General features: G+C 39.7%; 1 long non-coding RNA gene across 1 annotated transcript; it reads left to right on the plus strand.

The window, feature by feature from the left end:
* Positions 1-13,609: 13,609 nt before the first annotated feature.
* Positions 13,610-15,541, plus strand: LOC148157650 (uncharacterized). The gene is made up of 4 exons (XR_015764259.1): positions 13,610-13,964; positions 14,450-14,497; positions 14,600-14,653; positions 15,282-15,541. It is a non-coding gene; the product is annotated as an uncharacterized LOC148157650 (long non-coding RNA).
* The last annotated feature ends 1,736 nt before the right edge of the window (positions 15,542-17,277 follow it).

Here is a 17,277-nt window from a genome sequence, read left to right on the forward strand (position 1 = left end):
AGGAAGTAGTAAGTTTATGTAGCACTTTTCTCAGACAGCAATCACTAGGTGCTTCACAGTAAAAATAGCTACAAAAAACAGTAAAAAAAAAACAAAGAAAATATTTAGGAAATACATCATGAAGGCATAGCAGCTCCCGGCCCAATGAGGCTAAAATGCTTCTTAAAAAGAACACCCTAAATGTTTAAGAAAGGACTTGAATTTCAAATTCAGCTACAACATGCAGTTACAAATAACCTTTAGACATTTTATTATTCTCAACAACACCATTTTTTTGTGCGTAAGCTACATTTTTCCTACAATTACTAAACAGTAAACAGTTTGATCTCTTGTTGGCCCCCATCATCTGGTCAGATTTCATTACACGGCGCTGAGCCAGTGTCATGATAACTATCTGCAGGAAGCAGATAGAAAGTGACAAACCTGCTGTTTTCATCAGACGGTTACCAAAACAAAATATAAACCAATGAGTGGCTATAAGCAGTCATATTAGCAGCTGTCAGGGTTGCAGTTAGAATACAGGAAACTCGCCGACCATTTTAACTTTGCAGTGAAATGAAATAATCCTACTTAGCAACGAAATAACACACTGATACATACCAGTTACATACTAAGAATGTACTTTGTTTTGTTTTTTGTTTTGGTTTTTTCCTTTGACCCCAGTTTGTGCACATATGTGCAAGTGTGTGTGTTTGGTGTAAAAGACACACACACTTTTACTGCTCCGTGACCCCGCTCATGTAAACATGGACACACTCCGACGAGGTGCTGAATGGCAGCGATTATGAGCGACCAGAGCTACGCTCACACTCTCTGGGAGCTCTGCCAAGTGGGAAAGACCCACGGTGCAAGGCTTCCCCTGGCTCTCTGCCAACGCTCCATTAACAGCGAGAGGAGGAGGAGAAGGATGGGGAGAGAGAGAGATGTGGAGGAAATGAGGAAGCAAAGAGGAAGGAAGAGTCAGAGGGGAGGGAATAGCATCGTGTTTGGGGAAACAGAAAAGAGAAAAAAATCTACATGATTTTTTTAGTCTTCCCTGGAAGATGGGATTTAATTTAGCCATTTAAATTCTTCATGTTATTAGTGCATAATATTAGATTTTTATCCACCAGGGAGTGTTTATTCAGAGTAAAATATCTGGTCGATGAAAAATGTCGCCTGTGTGAAACATTTTACTTAATGGAAGCTTATTGAATTTATTGGATTACTACAACTGGAAAGTGCCAGTAGAAGCACTCTGGCAGTTAGATGAAGCCATAAAGAGGCAGATGTTCATGTTTACTTCCTTCTGCAGGACAGAAAAGGCAGATAAAGAGGCACATAAAAATCAGTAAGGCTTACTTGATATTTGGATGAAAATCCTTTGGGAAAATATGGCTGCTATACGGAATATAATAGGCAGTGTCTAACAATGTTGGCCAAAATAGTGTTCTTAAAATTGTCATTCTTGTAGCAGGCAAATACTTAAAATTAGACAGCTGAGATCTAAGCTGAGGCCTTTCTTTGTGCAGCTGGGATGCTCTTGCTCTCCAGGGAATCTGGGTTCAATCCAGGAAGAGATCTTCAAACATGCGGCACAGGGTGACTCTGCATGAGAGCATGTTTAGTCACTTCTTTCTGAGTGCGCTTTGATGTACTGGTGACCCGTTTAGCGTCAGCCCACCCTCACTAGCTGATTGCTGGAAAGGCAGCAGCCTCTTCCAAGACCGAACAGAAAATAAAAAGTACATATTGTGATTTCTGTCGGTGTTCTGACCCTCTGCTTTGGTCAATAGATACGAATCATGGCCACAAGACTGAGAGACTGGATCTAAGTACATGGAGTGAGCTGGGTTCAGTCTTGAGATGGTTCAAAACCTTTGGTCTATTTGCTAAAACACATAAAAACTAGCATTTTCTATGTATTTTTGCTTTATTGTTGTAACAAATGTTTTGAAATTTCCAAGGAAACTGGAATGAGGGACTGGTCCAGTTTTTCACAAATATTCAAGATTCATGCAAAATTTCATACAAAATCAACAAATCCCCCCATTTTTTTACTGATTGTTGCTGCAAATGTTTCTCAAAATTGGCCAAAAACATTAAGTTTAATTGATTGCTGCCTCAGCCTTACTTGATGTCAAATTACAGTCCGTGACCGATACAGCGATTAATAAAAAGTCACATTTAACATTATACATTTGCTCAAATATTGTAAAATTTCCTTACAAATATTTTTAAATTAGTACCACGAAATCTGTGATTTTGATTGCAAAAAACCCTCAAAAACAATCACTAAATCCTGATCAGTGTGAAAAGATGCTCAATGTTATTAAATTTAAAGAAATTTTCACTGAATGCTGAAACAAACAGCTGTTTGTTGATATGTTAACAGTTTAATGAGTTTTACCAATATATTCTGGCACAACCGGCCCTTTAAGAACATTCAGATTCTTGATATGACCCAAAATGAAAATGAGTTTGACACCCCTGGGCTGGAGGGACGGATGGACAGATGGAAAAGTGGACATATAGAGCTGATTGATATTTGCGGTTATAAAGTGAAAATTCTTGCTCATTTAACACTTGATGCTCTGATAATTGAAACGGATGGTTGGAGCATGTTAGGTTATTTATCTTCGCTTATCCCATAAGTTGAAAAGATATTCCAGGAGCCCTCAGCTCCTGTGGAGATGAGCTGAGCATGACCCACTTCAAATGACAGAGGGAGAATCACACAGAATAAAGGGGACAAACCAGTCCAAACAAGAAAAGATCTTTGTCAGGGTCATGTGTTGTTTGCCAGGTCATGCCTTTCCTGTCCTTTGCCCGTCTGGCCTGTTATCAGAGAGTCTGTCAGCTGACTACAGATGACCATGTACTGACCCCTAAGACCTCCGATCAAATCATGTGATAGCTGCATTTGCCCCAGAACGACACTCAGTTCGACATGCCCGTCCTACAAAAACAAGATAACTTCATCAGTCGTCTTGGAACAGACGAGGTGAGTCGGAGAAACAGCACGTTCTGCACAAACTTCAGAAGGTCGGGCTCACGCCTCTGTGACATGTGCGCCACAAAGTTGAACCACCTGTTGTTCAGTTCGCATCATTTCTATCAGTCTGTCAATCGGCAGTCTGTCATAGAGCAGGTTTTATATGCTGTATGGGCTTTAAGATAAACACATGAGGCAATGGAAAACAAATAAACAGAGACAACAAAACAAACCAGTGTCAGACAGAGGTGACACTGGTTGTAAAACTGAAGAAATACAATTGTGTTGATAATGATTCTGTTATTAAGCTGTTCTACACATAGAGTGAGTTTTCTGTTGCCTTTTACTCATCCTCTCTATTTTCTTCCTATTTTTCCAGTTTAACAGGATGAACTTTATTATGTTGCAACACAATCAGACCACCTGGGCAACGATCAGAGGTTTATTGGAATGTGTATTTCACACCAGGCAGACAGCTCTTCTTATTAGCATGACAAGTCAAACTATTCAGACAAGCATTGATCTGTGGGAATAAAGGAACATATCAGGTTTTTGGACGTGTTTAATGTGCTCCCTTTTTTCCTGGACATATTTATAGTGTGAGTTTGGTTCTGATGTCTGCTAACAGACCTCAGGAGCACTTATGTTTATCACCCATTTGAGTATAAGTGTTCCTGTTATAAATTTCGACATTTACGTCATCTGCTCGAGAACGCAGATGATTTATTTCTGGGGAGAATAAGCAAGAGCGTCTCCGTTCTGCTTTCTAGACATAAAAACACACCAGGTGTTTGTTTGCACATTCGTTGCTCCCCTGGACAGCAGAATTACAATCTGAGTTTTCGCATGTCTGCCTGTGTCGTTTTGTCTTTATGCTGCAGTGCTGTTCAGATAGACTGCAAAATAGAATTTGACCTCTATAATGTCCCTTCTAATCAGAAGTAATTGATGCAAATAGTCCTTCGTGATAACTGCATTTGTCCTTGGTCCAGCAGTGTTGATCTCCTAGACCTGTTCTGCTCTGAGAAAGTTTTCATCTGTCTGCACGTAAAAGTCTGCATTTCTTTTTCTGCCTTCCACCGTTTTCCAAGAACTTCGCACTACAAGCAGTTCAATTAATATACAGTAACCAAGTTCTCCTTTTACCCTCCAATCTCTTTCCTCCCCTGCTGAGGGGAAAAAATGTGTCTCATTCCAATTTAATGCATGGCCAATTCCCACATCGACAGAGCAGTAATTAAAATCCACACGCAAAGCCCCATTCATCAGTGGAGATGACAGAAAGGGGGGCGGAGCGCGGGGGGTTCTGTTTCTGTACCCTTGAATTTAGGAATCCAAACTACCTTGTGAAGAGGAACAGAGAGGGAGGGAGAGTTTAGTTAGTCTCTCTCTGTGGATATCCTGTTTTCAGTCTGGCTGCACCTAAAAATCACAAAATAAACAAACCAAAGCAACCCAATGGAAATAAAGCTTTGCTTTTGCCTCACTCTCCAGTACCTGCAGCATTATCCTCTGATTACCATAACCGGCTCTCCTTACAGCCCCGCCCATCATATTAGTAGTATCTCCTCTTCCTTATGACAGACTACACACCCCACTCCAACCTATTGCACCCCCACAGCAGTTTGTTTTTTTTTTTTTGTTCTGACTGAATCCCTGCTGTGCTTTCTTGGCTTTACGCACAAAAACACACGTACACATAACACAAACACTGCATGACCGTGACCCTCAGAGAGACCTGCGCACATCCACAATGTCTTTCAGGGGTTAGGGGGACACCAGAGGGGCTCTGGAAGGTTGATTGTGTGTATGCGTGTGTGTGTGTGTGTGTGTGTGTGTGTGTGTGTGTGTGTGTGTGTGTGTGTGTGTTTGCACAGGTGAATTAACAGGACATTTCGCCTGTATACACGCAACACTAACGGGACATTTTGAATTAGTGGGACAGTGCCGATGTCCTCATAATTCTTGCAACATAAAAATGATTGGAGGGGGTTTGAATGGATGTCAAAGGGTTAAATTCCAAAAATCAGGCAAAGTCCCCATAAGTCACAATTACAAGACATGTGTGTATAATGTGTGTATCGATTTGCGCCCCGGGTGGTAACTCTTGGTATTGCACTTGCTCATGAATAATTCACACATGTGTATCTTTTTAGACACGCTGATTGGCCAGCATATGCGGGTCCCTGTAATGAAGGTTTTTGTCAGGAAAATGTGTGTTAAATAACAATTCTCCTAAAAATATGCTACTTTATTGAATGCAAATCTGGCTAAATTAAAACACTGATTATTTTAGATGTACTAAATCTGTAACTGGCTGTTGAGTGATTCATTTCAACAAAGTTAATCTTTAATCTATGGTTTTATAGTATACTGAAGGATGTAAGAGGATTGATAATATTGAGTCTAAAAATTTCAGTGGCTTAATGGTATGGTATTACTGGCCATAGCATATTTTTGGATTGTAAATTAAATTTTGAATGATTAAAAGATAGTTGTTAATAAATATTGGGAGATTGAAAGTTAATTATCACATGCAAATGTAATAGCTTAGGTATAGGGACAAACTTTACCCAACTAAATCCTAACCTAGAGTAATGCAACTCACTAGATGTTGCAGATTTCACTAAAAAGAGACTTAGACTTGTAAGAGGTTATGTGAACATCCCTGGACAACACCTTTTTATCCATATATACAGTGAATCTGGAAAGTATTCACAACGCTTCAATTTTTCCATGTTTGGCTATGTTATAACATTTTTCCAAATTGTATTAGTCCCTTTCCTCAAGATTCATAACACAAATGCCCTATTATGACACGATGTGTGAAAAATGTGTAATTTTTGCAAACTAACTAAAAACAGAATTACTAAGAAATTAAATTTACATACATAAGTATTCACAGCCTTTTTCATGAAGCTCGAAATAGAGCTATTTTCACTGATAATTGCAGAGATTAAGTTCTACAACTTAAATAGATTCCACCTGTAATAGCCAATTCTGTTGATTTGATTAGATCTGGAAAGGCACACACCTGTCTTTATAAAGTCCCAAAATGGACAATGGATATCAGTATGCAAACACCAAGCATGAAATCAAATACATTGTCTGTAGACCTCAGAGACAGCATTGTTTTGAGGCAAAAATCTGGGGAAAGATATAAAACATTCTCCTGCTTTGAAGGCCCCAATGAGCTCAGTGGCCTCCTTCATTCATAAATTGAATCAGTTTGGAACAACTAGTACTCTGTATAGAGCTAGTTGGTTGTCTAAATTGAGTAATCAGGAGAGAAGGGCCTTAGTCAGGAAGGTAACCAAGTACCCTATGGTTACTCCAATGTTCCTCTTTTGAGAGAGGAAAACCGAGAATCTGACCCCTGGCTACAGAAACTGGCTCTTGGGATGCGAAATGTCACCTCTGGTGGGGAAGAAGCCTAAGCAGGTGTGCAAGGTTGAGAGGTTCCATCTAGAAATAGTCGGTTTCACCTTGACCCATGGCTCGGGTTCTGGAACCAGTCTCCTTGAGAGGGGTTGGACACTCTTTCTCTCTGGAGTTGCCCCCAGTGACAGGCATTTGGCCAGAGTGGACATACTTTTGTTGCCCCCCATCTCGGTGCTTACACATTGAGGTTCGTCCCGGTGAGTGAGAGGGTAGCCTCCCTCTGCTTAGAAGTGGGGGGCTGGGTCCTGACGGTTTGTGCATGTGCATGTTCAGATTACCCACCCTTTTTGGAGTCCTTTGAATGTTAATGTAGAGTGCACCTCTTGAGGACTCCCTTGTTCTGCTTGGAGACTTCAATGCTCACTTGGGCAATAACAATGAGACCTGGAGGGGCACGGTAGGAAGAAATGGATCTCCTGACCTGAACCTGATAGGTGTTCTGTTGTTGGACTTCTGTTGTTGGACTTCTGCCCTGATATCCCATATCATGAAGGTCATGGAAAGACTCCTGTTGGCCCACCTGAATAAGCTGACAAGCACATATCAGGACCCCCTGCAGTTTGCTTATTGCCATGGAGTAGGAATTTATGGTGCCATCATATACCTGCTTCATCAAACCCACTGTCATCTGGACAAAGCAGGCAGCACTTTGAGGATCATGTTCTTTGATTTCTCCAGTGCATTTAACACAATTCAGCCTGATCTGCTCTGTGAGAAACTTCAGAAGACACAGATGGAGGCCTCAACAAGGACTGTGTGTCTAACCAGGTGGTCAACAACACAGGAGCTCCACAGGGCACTGTACTCTCACCATTCATTTTCACTCTGTGCACATCATGCTTTCAGGATAAGTCTGACTTCTGTCACCTATGAAAATACTCGGCTGACTGCAGTTGTGGGATGCATCAGAGATGGACAAGAGGCTGAGTACAGAGAGCTGGTGGACTGCTTTGTGGCATGGTGTGGGGACAATTATCTCATCCTGAATGAAAATAGAACAAAGGAGATTATTGTTGATTTCCGGAGAAACAGTGTTAGATCAAGCCCCATTTCCATCATGGGAGAAGAAGAGGAGGTGGTTAAGGAAAATGGAGTAACACCTTGGTGTTCAGCTAGATAACAGACTAGACTTGAAACTCAACAGTGAAACCGTCTACAAGAAAGGACAGAGTAGACAGTATTTCTTGAGGAAGCTAAAATCCTTTAAGGTTTGCAGCAAGATCCTGCATATCTTTTATAAGTCTGTTGTTGAGAGCACCGTCTCCTCTGCTGTCATCTGTTGGGAGAGCAGCATCAGACCCAGGGACTTAAAAAGCTTAACAATTTGATAAAGAAGGCTGGTTCTGTTCTGGGGACGACTGTTAAAATTCTGAAGATGATGATCCACAGAGGAATTTTGCATAAAATCAAAAAAAGTTTTAGACAATGCTCACCATCCTGTTATTTCAAATCCGAGTCTCTTCAGCCAGACGTTTCTACAGATTGGTTGTAAAGCGGACTGCTACAGGAGATCTTTCTTGGCCACAGCCATCACAATCTATTATAACTCCTTAATTAGTTACGTCAACATTTAATTTCCGTTTTGAATAAGCAAACTACTTTTGAATTTAATTGAATAAAGACCCAATGAGATCAAGATATACACCACAGGTCACTAATAGGTGGACCCTGGTCCGCATCTAGACTAAAATGATGTCTCATGTGGACCCAAAACAAAAATGACAACCTAAAATCTTGTTGAGCACTGTCTGATTTACTGGTGCAGCTTTTACAGTATAAGCCAGTGTTTCTCAACCCTGGTCCTCACCGCCCCCACTGTCCTGCATGTTTTAGGTATTTCCCTTCTGCCACACACCTGGATTGTATCTCTGGGTGATTAACAGGCTTCTGCAGTATTGGATGGTCATGCAATCATTTGAATCAGCTGTTCTGGAATAGAGACACATCTAAAACATGCAGAGCAGGGGGGCGTGAGGACTGGGGTTGAGAAACACTGGTCTAAGCAGATTTATCCATGAAGGAAAAGTCTGTAAGGACTGATCCCCTGGCTCCAAAGGGCTACTGTCCTCAAAGCTTTCCCAGCTCTGAGGTAAGTAGGTAAATCTTAAATCTTAGTAGGTAAATCTTAATTATGTTTGGCTCCACACACGTGACACGTGAGTCAGCTTTCTCTACAATGAATATTATAGAAACAAAATATTGTTCCTGGCTCACCAATGAGCACATCCACATACATGAGACTGGTTCTGACATCACTCAAGCACAGGTTAAAATTATGGCATGACAAGCAAGCACTCACTTCTGTCACTGAAAGCAAAAGAAATAAGTGATCTAAGTCTAAAAATGTTCAGTTATTAAATCTGTTCATTTTTAAATAGTTTAAGTCCAGATGGTAAACAAAAATATAAAGCTTTCTTCAATTTGTTTTTCTGAGGTTAGTCACTTGTAAACAAGTTTTCTTGTTTCACCTATGTTCTTCTTTTGACTTGACATCCTACTTTTACTCAGTGATTGAGACATACATGTTCAACTCCCTGTTTCATGACAATAAATATTGTCAAAAGGTACTCGAATAAGACTGAATTCATTTAATTTGAAAAGCAAATCAAGTCATGCAGATGCTGAAACAACTACCTAGCTAAGTTTTTTTAAGTATATATATATATAGTTCCCTTCTCACCCTCCGCGGGTGGTCTTCTTCATCCTCTGAGCTCGGGTCCTCTACCAGAGGCCTGGGAGGTCGAGGGTTCTGCGCAGTATCTTGGCTGTGCCTAGAACTGCACATTTCTGGACTAAGATGTCTGATGTCATTCCTGGGATCTGTTTTAGCCACTGCTCCAGTTTGGGGGTGACTGCCCCGAGGGCCCTGATGACCACTGGCACCACTGTGGTCTTCACCTTCCAGGCCTTCTCCAGTTCCTCTCTGAGGCCCTGGTATTTCTCCAATTTCTCGTGCTCCTTTTTCCTGATGTTGTAGTCATTTGGTATTGCTACATCCACCACAACGGCTTTCCTCTGTTCTTTATCCACCACCACAATGTCCGGTTGGTTCGCCATTGCCATCTTGTCTGTCTGGATCTGGAAGTCCCACAGGATCTTAGCTCGGTCATTCTCCACCACTTTTGGGGTTGTTCCCCATTTTGATCTCGGGGCTTCCAGTCCATATTCTGCACAGATGTTTCTGTACACTATGCCCGCCACTTGGTTATGTCGTTCCATGTACACTTTCCCTGCCATATATATATATATATATATATATATATATATATATATATATATATATATATATATATATATATATATATATATATATATATATATATATATATATAATATTACTTCAGACCTTGGCATCATGAAATATTGCTAAGATATCATAAATTGAATACCCCTGATATACACAATTGCACATACTATATAACTGATCACTATGGAAATGACATCTGTAATAATTTTGGAAATCACTGTCATGAAGGTCCCAGGTAGTGGATAAATAATTATTCTATCACAAAATCTAGTGGATGATTTGTTCATCAAAGAACACCAAATTGGAGAGAGGAAAAGGGGTGGAGCCTTAATCCCTCCCCACCTGTCATTTTCCTCCCAAGACTGATGTTGCACTCTCTGCGAGGATACACAATTATACTGCACTGGAACTCAGATGGATGTGGAGAAGTATGCAGGTAAGTCTTTGTTAAAGTGCTTTGAACATAAGCAAGGTTAGCAAACTTTTACTGATATTTGCAATGTGACCAACATATATTTTCATGCAGCACTTGCTAATTAAGCTAATGAGCAAAAGCTAGCTTGTGTTGAGAACAGGTGACCACTTAGAACAAGGTTTAAACACTCCATGTGTTAAATGGAATGACCATTTAAAAACAGGAATTTGAATGTTACATTTGTGTTCAAACTGACTAGATGTCGACTAGAAACAAAAACAGCAACATGGGCTAATGGCTGCTGACTTCAGTTATGATGTTAGCATGTGCAGCTAACCTTGTCTACTGTTAAACATTTTCGTTTTATAAAGTAGTGCTTTCTAAATATTTTGTAGATGTTATTGTTGGCTAAGTTAAACAGATATGAAAATATGAAACATTAGCTGCAACTGAGGTTAAGAGAAGTGCAGCCCTATGTTAATTTTCATGATTGTGATAAGAACACAATGCAGTAAAAAAAAAAACTAAAAAAAAACTGTGAGTAATGAATAAGTGCATGTATTCAGGAAGGAACATCAGACAACAAATAGTGTGAAGTTGTTCCCCATTCAGTCCCTTTTTTATTAAATCAAAGAGGAGTTTTGTTATGCTTAATTGTCAACCATGGTACTAAGGGCCCACTGTCCTGTATATTTTCCTGCAACTTTTAGATATCTGTCTTTTTCAGCATACCTGTCTCCAATATAAGCACAGTATAGCTTGTTTACATACTAGTGAGGACATTTCACCATGTATTTTAAGAATACTCCTAAGGTACCTGCTCGAGGCAGTCAAAGCAATGGTTATTCCTGTCAAGGCACAGCATTTCTAAGACTGTGTATATATAACCAGAAGAGTAATATTGTTTTCTGTCACTAGGACCTTGTTTAAAATACTTTGGCCAATTGGCTTACCTATCATTGCATTAGCTCTATATATAGTGTTACTGTATCTTGAAGTTAATATTAAATGAATCTTAATGACTCGTTTGCTGTCTTCTCCACAGGTTTCTGCCCGCTCTGAAAAAAATGTAAGAGAAGAACCAATGGGATCACTACCCTCGTCTCGTGAACCGCAGGTGAACAGCTGTCCAACTTGGAAATTTTTGTAATTTTTCTCACGTGTATTTTGGTGGACATGGGTTTTTGGGAGAGTAGACACAGTCCCAGCAATGCTTGTTCCTGTCAGGGGACAGCATTATGAGGACTGTGTGTAGATGACCCGAAGAGTAGTATTGTTGGCATTCATTGGAACATGTGTGTTTGAGAGCATAGACACAGTCCCAGCAATGCTTGTTCCTGTCAGGGGACAGCATTATGAGGACTGTGTGTAGATGACCCAAAGAGTAATATTGTTGGCATTCATTGGAACATGTGTGTTTGAGAGCATAGACACAGTCCCAGCAATGCTTGTTCCTGTCAGGGGACAGCATTATGAGGACTGTGTGTAGATGACCCGAAGAGTAATAATGTTGGCAATCACTGGGACCTTGCTTAAAATACAATTGCCAAACAATTTGCCTAGCTTTACCGTAGCTCTTTATAGAGTGTTACTCTATGGTGTTCTACGTTGAAGTTCATTTTAAATGAATCTTAATGACTCGTTTGTTGTCTTCTCCACAGGTTTCTGCTCACTCTGACAAAACTGTAGGTGATGAAATGATGGGATCACTATCCTTGTTTCCTGAAACCCAGGTGAACAGCTTTCTGTCTTGGAAATCTTTCTAATTTTTCTGATAGGTATTTTAGTGGACATGGGTTTTTGGGAGAGTAGACACAGTCCCAGCAATGCTTGTTTGTGTCAGGGGACAGCATTATGAGGACTGTGTGTAGAAGACCCAAAGAGTAATATTGTTGGGAATCATTGGGTCATGGGTATTTGAGAGCATAGACACAGTCCCAGCAATGCCTGTTCCTGTCAGGGGACAGCATTATGAGGACTGTGTGTAGATGACCCAAAGAGTAATATTGTTGGCAATCACTGGGTCATGGGTGTTTGAGAGCATAGACACAGTCCCAGCAATGCTTGTTCCTGTCAGGGGACAGCATTATGAGGACTGTGTGTAGATGACCCGAAGAGTAATATTGTTGGCGATCACTAGGACTTTGCTTAAAATACTATTGCCAAACAATTTGTCTAGCTTTACCATAGCTCTTTATATTGTTATACTCTATGGTGTTCTACCTTGAAGTACATTTTAAATGAATCTTAATGACTCGTTTGTTGTCTTCTCCACAGGTTTCTGCTCACTCTGACAAAACCGTAGGTGATGAACTGCTGGGATCACTATCTCCGTTTCCTGAAACGCAGGTGAACAGTTTTCTGTCTTGGAAATCTTTCAAATTTTTCTGACAGGTATTTTAGTGGACATGGGTTTTTGGGAGAGTAGACACAGTCCCAGCAATGCTTGTTCCTGTCAGGGGACAGCGTTATGAGGACTGTGTGTAGATGACCCGAAGAGTAATATTGTTGGCAATCACTACGACCTTGCTTAAAAGACTATTGCCAAACAATTTGCCTAGCTTTACCGTAGCTCTTTATAGAGTGTTACTCTATGGTGTTCTACGTTGAAGTTAATTTTAAACAAATCTTAATGACTCGTTTGTTGTCTTCTCCACAGGTTTCTGCTCACTCTGACAAAACCGTAGGTGATGAACTGCTGGGATCACTATCCCCGTTTCCTGAAATGCAGGTGAACAGTTTTCTGTCTTGGAAATCTTTCAAATTTTTCTGACAGGTATTTTAGTGGACATGGGTTTTTGGGAGAGTAGACACAGTCCCAGCAATGCTTGTTCCTGTCAGGGGACAGCATTAAGAGGACTGTGTGTAGATGACCCGAAGAGCAATATTGTTGGCAATCACTACGACCTTGCTTAAAAGACTATTGCCAAACAATTTGCCTAGCTTTACCGTAGCTCTTTATAGAGTGTTACTCTATGGTGTTCTACGTTGAAGTTAATTTTAAACGAATCTTAATGACTCGTTTGCTGTCTTCTCCACAGGTTTCTGCTCACTCTGACAAAACTGTAGGTGATAAACCGATGGGATCACTATCTTCGTTTCCTGAAACCCAGGTGAACAGCTTTCTGTCTTGGAAATCTTTCTAATTTTCTGATAGGTATTTTAGTGGACATTGGTTTTTGGGGTAGTAGACAGTCCCAGCAATGCTTGTTCCTGTCAGGGTACAGCATTATGAGGACTGTGTGTAGATGACCCGAAGAGTAATATTGTTGAGTAATATTGTTGGCGATCACTAGGACTTTGCTTAAAATACTATTGCCAAACAATTTGTCTAGCTTTACCGTAGCTCTTTATACTGTGATACTCTATGGTGTTCTACCTTGAAGTACATTTTAAATGAATCTTAATGACTCGTTTGTTGTCTTCTCCACAGGTTTCTGCTCACTCTGACAAAACCGTAGGTGATGAACTGCTGGGATCACTATCCCCGTTTCCTGAAATGCAGGTGAACAGTTTTCTGTCTTGGAAATCTTTCAAATTTTTCTGACAGGTATTTTAGTGGACATGGGTTTTTGGGAGAGTAGACACAGTCCCAGCAATGCTTGTTCCTGTCAGGGGACAGCATTAAGAGGACTGTGTGTAGATGACCCGAAGAGTAATATTGTTGGCAATCACTACGACCTTGCTTAAAAGACTATTGCCAAACAATTTGCCTAGCTTTACCGTAGCTCTTTATAGAGTGTTACTCTATGGTGTTCTACGTTGAAGTTAATTTTAAATGAATCTTAATGACTCGTTTGCTGTCTTCTCCACAGGTTTCTGCTCACTCTGACAAAACTGTATGTGATAAACCGATGGGATCACTATCTTCATTTCCTGAAACCCAGGTGAACAGCTTTCTGACTTGGAAATCTTTCTAATTTTTCTGACAGGGATTTTAGTGGACATGGGTTTTTGGGAGAGTAGACACAGTCCCAGCAATGCTTGTTCCTGTCAGGGGACAGCATTATGAGGGCTGTGTGTAGATGACCCATAGAGTAATATTGCTGGCAATCATTGGGACTTTGTTTTAAATACTATTCCCAAACAACTAGCCTAGCTTTACCATAGCTCTATATACAGTTTTACTCGAAAGTGTTCTACCATGGTGTTAATTCTAAATTAATGTTTTTAAAAGCTGTCAGATACAGTATAAGATATGACTACCTTAACAACCCTCCCCCTCCTCCTGATTAATAATTTATTTTCAATAATTTAACATAGTAATCATTGCACAATATAATAATGTTCTTTAATTTTGGCTAAAGGTTAGGTTTCTGTGCAGTTAAGACTAATATAACAGACAACTTGTTTTGTATCTCTAATTTGACAGGATGCAGAAAACCTCAATCTCCTGTTGAATTACATGGGAACTCTTCTGGTATGACTTACTTCAATTAACCTTTCATTGGTCATTTAGTAACTGATTTGAAATTTTGTATCTTTTATTTTGTTGGCCTGAAGTATTACTAATGTATTGCAGGAAAGGGAAAGGAGATTATTCCACCAACTGAAAAACCCTCAGAACCCCAAGATGGTATGGCTGTCTTCCTATTCATGGTGGTTCTTTACTTAGTGGTAAGGTTTAGAGATTCTGACTTAAGGCTCATCATAACATGTTACAAGAATTGAGTATTATCCTTAGCTTTAAAAAGCACAGTAAGAAACATGCAGAGAAGTGGTTGGGTCTGTGCAATTTTTAAAAAATAAGGCTGAAACAATCTTACAAAGTTAGTTGCTGATTATGAACAAGTAATACACTGCTTAAACACAGAATCGACAGGACAGAATATGAATCATGACAAGCATGACCTTGTTCTGTAACAGGTAATAAAGCTTGCAGTGTAATATAAAATGAAGCTTTGAGTGATAGTTTATATTTGACACACCAGGGTTGTAGCTTCTTGATTTCTATGTGTAATAAATGCACTGTTTCACAACTTGGTAATCAATTTAATAATAATAAAAAAATTGGAGAAAAATAATTTTAGGTGGATACATATTTAATTCATTGCACGTTGAGAAATCAAATTGTCAAAGGGTTCTCTTCAATGGACACAATAAACAGAACTGGAATGTAAAACTTTATCACAAGCATACTTTTATAGCACACTCCCACATATGATTTATATTTTAAAAAGTAAAATTGTCTCTCTTGTTTGTAGATTATCCTGAAAAGGACCATCCTCAGAGAAATCAAAAATGGCCCTGGTCTCCTACAGAAATTGCAGCGGTGTTGAAACAGATTTGTTTGCTTCTGAATCTGTTTAAGTAGGATTTTTTGTTTTGTTTGAGTCATGTGTATTGTGTGGTATCTAGAAGAACTTGGGTTTAAAGGTTTTAGTCAAACTGTTTTGAAAAACTAAGCTTGATAAGAGCCTGTGTTTTGGTTTGCTCCAAAAAATAAAAATTGCAATAAAAACAATGTTGTTTTTATTCCATTATACATTTTAATTTGTATAGATCTAAACATTACCCCATTGGTAATGAACAAGGGAAATCAATTGGTGACCATATTTCTATTTGATCATTATTTTTTTCATATTTGGACTGAGATTTTTGTAGTCCATACCTGTGTTCATGACAAATGAACACTACCATTATTGCAGGGTGTGAATTAATCCATTTGATGTTCATTTGGGTACTTTAATATATTTTAGGGACATTCTATGAAGTCTTATTTTAAATGTCCTTGCAATTCTCATTGGTGCTTATAATATACTGTTATGTCAGGGGCGTGGCTTATCTATCTAATTATCAATGTCCTGTTAATGTTGCATAAAGTCAGGTCATTATATTTAGAGTTCTGTAGTGTGTATACACAATTTTAACTGAGATCTTAGTTGAGTGGCTCATAAAAGATTTTTTGACACATTCAGCCAGTCTGTAGAACAAGTGAAAAGGGGTGCTCCCATAATTCACCACTGTGACTGGTTCGGGAAAATTGTCCTTATAGTTCACCGGCACCTGTATAGGTGTGTGTGTGTGTGTGTGTGTGTGTGTGTGTGTGTGTGTGTGTGTGTGAGTCATTGTTTGTCGTCTGTGATTACGTGTGTTGCCACCCAGCAGCTGTTTGCATGTTTTATACTAATGTCTGTTGGGCGAGGTTTTGTCTGGTGCCTCAGTGACATCACAATGCTTCTGAGCTCACTTATGGCCTCTAACGCACTTCTACAGTTATATTTGAAACAGATTTGTCGTCTTTGACAAAATGATTATGTTGTCCATCTGAGAATGCAGAAATAACTTAAACGACTGTGTGTTACAGAGACATAGCACAAGTAGGTGCTGATAGCACCCAGGTTAGCAGTGTCCTGCTTTACATTTGAGAAAACGAAAGCATATTTCCAAGTCAGTTCTGTTTTAATTACATCAGGCGTTACAAACGAGGGAATGTATCACACCTAACGTTGCACTGCTCCAATTGCAAAGCAGGAAGTACCCAAAAGTTCTACTCAAGTAAGAATAGAAATACTTTATAATAAAAGAGTCACAAATGAAAGTATAAAGTACAAGGTAGTAAAAATACTCCTAGAACTAATTCTTTTTTTTAAAGTGACTAAATTAAATGTAATTGAGTAAATTACATTAGTTATTACCCAACCCTGATTATGTACATATGCAGACACTGCAGTGGGTAACTTCAGTTTTACTAAAGGCCAGTAAAATTATGGCAGAATAGAATATTTTTCTAACAGGATTCAAATTAGTGAGAAAAAATGTTTTGTTTTGTTGTTGTTTTTTTTGGTTGAGAAAATGCTGTTGTTATTATTACTTTTTTTTTTTTTTTGCATTGACTGTAGTAAAAATAAAGTTTGTGATCTGTAAAGGGAACACAATGCTGGTCTCTGCACAGCCGTCCCAGTCCCAGTGGTGGTGGCATATGTCCAGGGTCTCTGTTCCCCCCGTCTCCCCGTCTCCCTTCTGAGTCCCTTCTCTCTGTCTGTCTTTTCTCTCCATCCAGCAGTGGACTGCACTTGAGCTTGAATGGCCAAAGCAGGAGAGGCAGCTGCCTGTGCACCAGAGAGAGAGAGAGCGAGCGAGTGAGGGGGGTGCACAGATTTTAATGAGATGCACAGTGTCAATGGCCACTCTCTCTGAAGAGGGCAAGAAGAAAAGGGCGCTCTCTCTTTTTCTCCCCGCTCCCCGCTCCTCTGTGCC

Source organism: Poecilia mexicana, unplaced genomic scaffold (genome assembly GCF_051168715.1).
Source record: "Poecilia mexicana isolate PSO_F unplaced genomic scaffold, ASM5116871v1 scaffold_9, whole genome shotgun sequence".
Lineage (NCBI taxonomy): Eukaryota > Metazoa > Chordata > Actinopteri > Cyprinodontiformes > Poeciliidae > Poecilia > Poecilia mexicana.